The following is a 9,338-nucleotide window of genomic DNA, read 5'->3' on the forward strand; positions in this document are numbered from 1 at the left end:
TATGCTTTATAGGGAACTGATGTCTTAACAAGGCTGGGCTTATGGTTTTAGGGTAACTCAAGTCGAAGAACCCACAGGGAAGACAGAAACCAGTGTGTGGGTGTTACTGCTAGATTTTTTTTTTCCTTGCAAATCTGCAATCTTATTTTCATAACACTTATCCAAATGAAAATTTGAAGTTGCTAATCCTGTATAAAAGCTTAATGGAATTACTCAAAGGAATCAAGAGCTACCATGTAAGCCCTAGTTACTCTAGGTTAGCAAAGAAAAAAGAACAAATATAATCAAGATGACACAAGGGGAAGTCACAAGCACAGTTCTGAACAATTCTGCTCTGGGACCTGTATTACCTGGAAAATGAGATGAGTGACACAGTTTAGAAGCTACCAAAGGACAGCAAGTGATCAGGAATAGTGACTTCAGAGCCACTGAAACAATACAGAAGGCCATTATGAAATTGGACTAGACAACAAAAGATAAAATATAGCATAGGCAAACTTGAAATGAGGCAGAGGGGCAATAACCACCTGATGCTATTCAGGCATAAATCAATGAGTTGTGAGCTATTAATCCATATCTCTCCTGACTGTTCAATATCTATTTTTTGTTACTGGAAAGTACTAATAAGTTAGTAAGATCTACATACAAAACTTCTCACAACAGCTAGTACAATTTCTTGCAAGAGATTCCAAAGACTCAAAAAAAAAGAACAAAACAAACAAAAAAAAAAAACCAAACAAATAAACATAAAAAACCCACCCAAAACTTAAAAGACTTTCAATGGAAATTGAGTAAGAGAGATCCTTTGAGAGTTTTCAACTCGACAAACCATATCAGGGTCAGGAAATCCCCTAGGCTGAAAACAGTGTATGGCTGAGGGAGAATTTAGGAGAGATATCATTCTCCCTGTCCTGTTTTTGTCCCTAACTGCTCCTTTAGAGATGATGTTGCAGACAAGTGCAGGGTTTATCAAAGTCTTTGTCTGAACCAGTATAGCTGTTCTTGCAAAACAGTTATGTTTACCATCATACAAGAACAACAATTCAAAAAAACAGTTGCTGGAGGAGTGCAACAAGCTGATCTACTCACAGGGCTGCACATTATTAACACACAGGAACTTTGTTTAAAGATGTCAAAACATCAATCCTGTCAGGGAGCAAAAACCGAGCTATGGGAAACAGCTGTTAACAGACAGCAGAATTAGCAGGTGAGACACTTGCACTAGGGGGTCAGCTGCATATCAAAGACTCCAAATTCTTGTCATCCGTGTATTCCTCACTTCTGCAAAACAAGAATGTACGCAAAACTAAAACTTCTAAGCTAAGGAAAAAAAAAAGGCAAGACAGAAAGGGGAAAAGCATGACCTAACAACAAAATCTGCAGACACTGTGTACACCCCAAAACTTCATCATTTCAAAGAATTGCAAGGTTTGAATGTGCCTTCATAAACAATACTCTTTTGGAAAGGTTCTCATTATGTACAGCAGGCTTGTAAAGAATCATCTCTGCAGAGTGGAGACTTATCAAATAGTCCTTCAGTATATATAATATTATTTTTAAAAATTCATTAATAAGCCTAATAGTTGGCAAGTTTTGCAGATCACGGTTCAGTGGGAGTCTTGGTAATTTGGGAAGTAGATTTTATCTTCAAGATGGAAGTATTTTTATTTCACAGCATCACTCAAGAAGCTGCTTCAGGAGGTCAACTTAATATTAAAGTTGTATTTTAAAAAACCCAAAAGCAAGCATGTCATTATGCAGCACATAGATACCATTTCAATAAACAGAATGAGCTCAGAGCATTTCTGACAAAATCAAACAATCTCTGATAGTACAGATTATGCAATTGCACCAGATAAATTTAAGTACAGCACATCTGTAACTTGCAACCACCTCAAGCCTTTTACTATGTACACAAGCAACAGACTACACATCATTGATTACCACCATCATACTTCAATAACACTTCCTCAGATTTAGGGAAACATTGATGGAGTTAACAAAACTGGACAGATCACACATGCACATATTTTGAGTTCACCAAGACACTTATCTTCAGGATTTTTGGCAATTGAACTCTGTAAGCTTTCTCCTACTTGTATCTCACTATATTTACTAGCCTTAGTATCACTTAGAATATATGAAGGACTTAAAAACACAATACAGGATACAGTCAAGTAATGGAAAGATTAGATATATGCTCTTGACTATTTGATCTTTCCTGCCCTCTTGATGTCCTTTATTTACTTAACTTTTAAAGCAGTTCAAACTATCTGCTACCAACAGGTACTTGCCTGTGTTTGAACTCCATTCCCAAGTGGGATGCTAATACGTTGAGGCCTGTGCACCAAGTTACACATGTGTGCATTAAAACAGACATGACCCCAGTTCTGAACACCTCTGTGAGCAGACACAGGCACTCACCCATGTACCCCAACATGTGCTGCAGACACCCCCAGGGCACAGGCAGTCACCAGGCAGAATCATCCTCCAGGCCACCAGTGGGACCACCCCAATAAAATATTCAGTGCTCTTCATATCAACTGGAATCCAGGTCCACTCTTGTAGTGCAACCATACAAGATTTAGTTCAATTAATATACAATTTACTCTCAGGCACACACTGTATCTTTCAGTCGGGCAAGGAAAAGGAGTATAAATTATGAATGCCAAAGATCCAACTACCACCAGTGTTCATTTAAAGGCTACAATATTTGTCCTGCTATTTATACTTGCAAGGTTAATAATCCATCTGTATATAAACTCATTAAAGACTACACTGTATATTTTACTCCAGTTTATTAATTTCTTTAATTTGTATGAAGGTATTTTCTGAACACTTGCTATTGATGCTTTCTATACTTGGTCTGCAGCTCAGGGAGTTAATTACTATCTTGCTGAAAAGCTTTAAATAGCCTCATAAAGAGTTTAAAAAATATAACCTCACCTAATTATATAGCCTTTTCGACAGTTATTTTAATAAAAAAAAAGTTTCTATAAATTCAGTGGGAAGTCATATACAGACAATGTTTTCATTAGTAAGAGTATAAGAACTTACAGGATGTGTCAGCCACAGGAGGCTCAGTAAACACCAAGACTTCTGACAAGTTGAATTTGCAAGCTCTACCACTTAAACAGCAGAGAAGATACTGACTTTACAGCACATACAATATGGCAGACCTACAAAGGAAAGAGTTTCAAATACTTTTACCCTGCCCCTCTACCACCTCTGATTTTTATCACAAAATATTAGTAAATTAGCTTCTATCTATTTATGAAATTGAGATCCAAAGTAGGATACTCGGCAATTTTGAAGAGAACAGCAAGTCAACATGAAATCATTTCTATTTTAGCATTTGCATGAATTTGCATAGGCATTTATTGTTCAGTTTATGTTGTAAGGCTGCCAGGCTGTCTTTTTCCATTAAAATAGTGATGATATTTGTTACTGTATCTCCACTTTTATGATTAAGAATGTTGTTTAAAAACACTATTTATTAAAAAAAATGAATAACTGAATAAATAGGAAAATTTAATATTGTTCTTAATACATTTGTTGTTTGATACAACAATGACAGCTGATACTTCAAATGACAGTTGAATAGGTCATTGAATACTAAAATGCAACTAGAAAACCTCTTACAAAAACAGCAGGTCATCGTTGCATTAATTCTCTTAAAGGAAGTTACTGTACTGTTAACCAAGGCATTTCTTTCACAATTCAAGAACAAAGTTACTAAAAACTGGAACTCTGAGGTCTCGCTGAAGTCAGTAAGATATTCAGTTCAAAGAGGCTGGTGAAAAAATCATCTACATATCATAAAATAATATCTGAACTTACAGAGGCATTTTAAAACTCTGGTGTCACCTCATACAATTCAACATGACTTCCATCAAAACTGCTATAAAAACATCAATAAAACAAAAATTACTAAGGTAATTCAGTTTCACTGTCAAATGCAGTGGATTGAACTTCTACCCCAGAAAACAACCAGAAGAGGAATTTACTGAACAGTAGTCTTTAGCTAATTAGTAGCAGTAATTAGCTCAAAATCTTCAGAGAGCAGAATCAAATATCATGAAACAGTAAAGTTTTAAAAGTAAAGATATGAACCCAACAAATAACTGGAAGCTGGCTCCATTTCTTTCAGGACATCCCAGTGTCCTAAATACAATACAATATTTAAAGTTGCACATCCATTCAGCCAGTCTTCAATTTTGGTTCAAGTTCATAATAACACATTACAGTGTTACAAGGATCTAGTAAGAATTAATTACTCATCCAGTGGCAGCAATATGCATTACTGATTTCTTCATTAGTGATTCTTCAAGCAGACGTTTTCCTTTAGGCTAATAAAACACACTGTTTTCTTAAAAAGTACATATGACACATGCTAAAATAAAAAAAAAAATCTTGAATCAATCTGTGTTTTAGCATGTTTTCCCATTTTACTGTTGATGATTATTATCTCAATCTAAGTCCTGACTATGCTAACACTACCTGGAATAACCCTGCAGAGGATACAGATCTTGCAACTCCGCTCTGCTGCTCTGATGTTGAAGCTGTGCCATCTTATGTCAGGTTGCTTTATGTTTTCTGGCCTTCAGCTACCCACAGTCTCTTATTCCTTTCTCTCTCTCTCTCTCTCTGTACTTTCTTCCACAGTCTATAGATGCAAAATCTCATCAGCAAGGCAACCATGTCTGCCTTCAGAATTCTTCTACAACCAAACCATATAAAATAAAAACAAACCATAAAAAACAAACTCACACAATTTAACAACCTACAAAAGGGTAACAGCTACTCCTTTCCATACAGCACCTTAAACTCAAGCACATGAAAATGAAATTTCACTTGAATTCACTCAGTGGTACAGCTGATAGAAAACTTCATGTAGGTCTCTTTTTTCAATCCTAGCCCAACACTCTATCCAGCAGACCTTATTCTTCTGGTAAATCAAATAGTAACTAGAGGAAGATTTTTAAAAGCTGTAAAAACTCCACAGAATTATTCATATTTCATCCCTGTTACAACTTATTTTTATTTATTAACAGACCTTTTTGCACAGAGTATAAATTTTCACATGCAATCCTTTCTAGAATAAGGCCTAGAAAGTTACAGCCACAAGTAACATTAGCATGGACTGCATATTTGAAATTTCTTCCTCATGATACAGCATAACCCAGAAATTTAAACATTCCCCAAATTGTATTAAAAATGAAAATCACTACAGCAAGCCTGAGCACAGACTTAACAGGATATAACTAAAATTACATGTAATATCAGAACTAAAAAAATGAATTTAAATACATCATAATTTATATTTCCACACTAAAAGAATTAAAATATTACATATAATATCACAAGAGTGAAAAATTAATTTAAATACTTCATTATTTAAATTTCCACACTACTGCCTCAGAAATTAGTCTCTTGGAAAGACAGGTTCCATATGTCCTCTTTGGTATCAAAGTTATGAACAGAATTTAGATGCAGAAACAAAACAAACAATGTACAGTATTATGCAGGTAGATCCAAACATCCTGCATATGAAATGATAAAGGAAGTAGATAATTAAAAAATTTAAATACTCAGTAGCTTCCAATAAAGCTACAGAAATAGCTGCTAGTAAGATGTCTGTGAAAGAATAATCTTTGTACTGAATGTTTAAGAGACTGAACCCTTCCCCTCATCCCCAACCACCTCTATGGGCCAATAAAATACTCATTCAATCTCTTAATATCCATTAAAAATGTACCCAAACAACTTTAAGAAAGTAGAGCAAGATGCTTTTTAGTAAAAATATTGTAACTAGCCCATATAGATATTTTTCGACTAAAACATTCTGACATTCCCACAGTTATGTAGTACTTCTGATTAGAAAAATCTAATAAACTATTTCCAAATTAACAAAAAAACATAATTTTCCTTCCAATCAGACAATTTTCCTTTTGTCTGTGTATCGAAACATCACTGAGCATATCAGTACTCATTTGAACATTTTTCTTTTGTAATATGTGATTGACATTAGTTGAAAAAAAATTCCTGGGGCAGGACTATGGGGATGGACAACACAACTTATTTCTGCAATTCCATTTACAAATTATCCAACCAGCCTGTCACTTTTCTTGGGCAAAAATGAAGGATACCAATCTCTGTTCCATGAGACAGAAGAATATCCTAAAAACAGACTATCCCAATAAACAGAACATATTAAATACCTTCTACAAGATCATTTGTATTCCAAGCTCCACTAGCAATGCAGATAATGGGAATATTTCCTGCTAACTCTACAGGAATTTAAGTCTTACTGCCTTCACCACATTCTGCTTTACCAGACATTGTTGCCTATCCTATTATAGTACTAAGTTGTCACTTTTAGTTATTAGCTATTGCTTAAAGAAGCAGCAAACTGAGACATGATTGTGCTAGGACTCCAGCTAAGTATATAAAGCGTCCATTCTGACTGTACAACACTATGCCTAAAACCCAGTAAAATCCTTCAAGAAAATTCACCTGTGCAACCTCTTGGCTGCTTCATTCCCCCTATCTGCCTAGAAACAAGATGCTCAAGAAGAACAAATAATGAAGTTTTGAACAGTATCTAGTTCTTCTGACCCTATTCCTGCTAGAATGCACAGCAAATGAGCAAAGGAAATTGGTGACATCATTTTACCCCTCTGGAATTTCTCTTACTTGGAAGAATCACAAATAGCAACAAAAAAAGCAGAGGGGAAAGCTGAAATATGCCCATGAAACAGGCATAATAAGGTAAGTTCAGGGCCTCCATTTTTTCTTCTTGGGTCATATGGATCTCTCTGACCTTTATTTTCCTTCCAATTCCACTGCTCATGAGCACTAAAGCTGGAGGGTCATATACTTAATCCAAATTTGCAGAAAGTGTGGCCTCAAAGGGTCTTAATCCCAGTGGTGCTCCAAACAGATGGATAAAGTTCTGTCACTGTACACGTGTTAATATCTGTCAAGCAGAACATGGTGGGGATATACGCTGCTGAGGCATTTAATGGCCTGTCTCTGGATTTCCCCCATAATTGTCAAGTATTTGAAAATAAATAACATCATGAATATATAACATACTACTAATTTTATTCAAGTCACATCCCCTTTTATATCTCAATGATGAAAAGAGAAGATTTTGATACCTATATGGTATGCTTTACTGACTAGAATGATTGTACACTACCATTTTAGCATATCCATACTAACAAGACACAGCAGATGGAGGATTAGTACAAAATAAAATCTGTACAGTTACATGTCAAGTAACAATCAAGTTCCATGTCATTTACTTTTGTAAGGCATATTTTTGTCTTAAATAATAAAGAAAAATGTCAATTACAGACTTCCATGGATTGTGAGGAGTTTGCAATACCTAGGGTTTAAGCACTGCGGTGAAGTACTTTGTTTTACACAATTATCTACTGAATCATGATGAGTTCACTTTTGACAGCTAAGAAACCAAAGTCAATCGGCAATTCCCACTTCATTCCAGGAATATATGGTGTACAAGAGAAACCATAAACATTTTAAAGGGTTTGAATGAAGAAAAGCAACTACACATACCACAGAGGCCTCCGATCTCAAGCTTATAAATTACTGCCCAAATCACTTATACACAGAAAAAAAACAGAATACAGGAACGTGTTTTATTTGAAACGAAGGACAAACATTTTTACCCTTCAGATCAGTATCAGGTACTGCAACGAGTAATTAAAACAAAGACGAGACAGGAAAAAAAGCACCGCACTTTCGTTTTTCTCAAAGTTTCATAACACGACTCTATACGTGTATACTTTTAGTCGAGACGACACGAAGAGAAGAGGGAAAGGAGTTTGCTGGAGCGAAGTGTCAGTTTGTGTCACTTCTGCATTCAGCTGTAACCTTCGCCAAACCTTGTCCCCCACCCCGCCCATCGCCCGCGAGAGGCCGCGGCCGGCGGTCCCGCCCCAGCGGCGCCCGGCTCGCAGCGCCCATAGGATGCGGCTCCCGTCAGTCTCCCATCAGCCCAGCTCCGCCTCCTCAAACAGCAGCAGCCCTAGCCTTCCTATCCGCCTTTTGCCTTCAATAGGCCCTAAAGGACAATGCTGCTTCAAGGGGAAAAAGTATTTGTTAAAAATTTTAAAAATTAAAAAAAAAAAAAAGAAGAGGGGAGCGAGCCCCGCCAGATCGGCCCCCGAGGCAGCGCTGTAACGCCGCGGCTCAGCCGGGGCGGTTTCCATCGGCCCCAGCCCGTCCCCAGCTCCCCCTCCCCGGTGCGCTGAACGCCCGCGCAGGATGAAAGGTCACGGCATGAGCACCAGCCGGGCCCGGCAGCGGCGCAACCCCGTCACCTCAACCTCGGGGGCAGGCGGGGCAGGCGAGGCGCTGCCCGGCTCAGGATCTCCCTACCCCGACCCGAACCGCCGCATCCTCCGCTTTGCCGTCTGCTGGCGCCGGATGACACCGGCGGGGGCCGGCACCCGCGGCGGGTGGGTGCTGGGTGCCGCCTTTCCCTCCCTCCTTCTCCTCCTCTGCTCCCGGGCGTGACCCAGCCCGAGGGCACCGAGCCGCTGCTCCCGCTGCAGGCTGGCGCCTCCCTCCCGGCCGCGGCACAAGCCGCTCACCTGGCGCCAGGTCCCGCCGGGATGGAAGAGGGGGAGTCGGCGGCAGCCGCGGAGGGCTCGGCGCCCCTCCCGGGCAGCGCTCTGACCGGGGCACCCCGGCCGGGCCCCCGGCCCCGCCCCCGAGCCCTGCCCGCCGCCGGCCGGCAGCCGCCCCCCGCCCGGCCCCCGGCGCTCCTGTCACCCCCTCCCCGGCCCCTTCCTCCCGCGCCCCCCGGCTCGCTCCCGCCGTCCTGCGCAGCCCAGGAGCGGGACGCGCCGTCCCGGGAAACCGTCCTCCCGGCGGGACCAGGCCCGGCCCCGCCACTCCTCCTCTCGCCGGGCTGTTAGCGGAGCGGGCAGGGATGCGCGGGCCTTCCCGGCCGGGCCCCGCGCCGCCGGCCCGGCGCTCCCGGGGCTCCGGCCCGCCTGTCCCAACGCAGCGGTGGGGAGGAAGCGGGGGAGGGGAAGGGCGCCCGCCGCCGCCTCCCGGCTCCGTCCTCCCGTTCCACGGGCAGGGCGGCTGCCGCTCTCCCTCCCTCCCTTCAGCCCTGCCCCTCCCTCTGCTCCCCGGGCCCGCGGCGGGCATTTACCTGCCGTGGTGGCGCAGAGCGGGGCCCTGGGGCCTCTGGCAGCCGGAGGAGGCAGCGGACTCCGTCCCGCTGCTGCCGTCCCCGAGTGAGGCGGGCGGGACGGAGCCGGGACCTGCCCCGGGAGGCGTTACGTAAACCGGCGGCG

At 41.5% G+C, this 9,338-nt stretch overlaps 1 protein-coding gene across 10 annotated transcripts in view; it reads right to left on the minus strand.

Annotated features, from left to right (window-relative positions):
- KIAA0232 (KIAA0232 ortholog) overlaps positions 1–9,280 on the minus strand; it is a 61,213-nt gene extending 51,933 nt beyond the window's left edge. For 8 of the 10 annotated variants that reach the window (XR_014954696.1, XR_014954695.1, XM_085577647.1 and 5 more), the window contains exon 1: positions 9,194–9,280. The gene's annotated coding sequence lies outside the window, so the exon portion shown is untranslated. Of the gene's footprint in view, positions 1–8,624 lie in introns of all 10 variants that reach the window. The other 2 variants (XM_085577649.1, XM_085577643.1) reach the window with 1 other exon arrangement.
- Between the last annotated feature and the right edge of the window lie 58 nt (positions 9,281–9,338).

This window comes from Lonchura striata, chromosome 4 (genome assembly GCF_050655825.1).
Source record: "Lonchura striata isolate lonStrDom1 chromosome 4, ASM5065582v1, whole genome shotgun sequence".
NCBI lineage: Eukaryota > Metazoa > Chordata > Aves > Passeriformes > Estrildidae > Lonchura > Lonchura striata.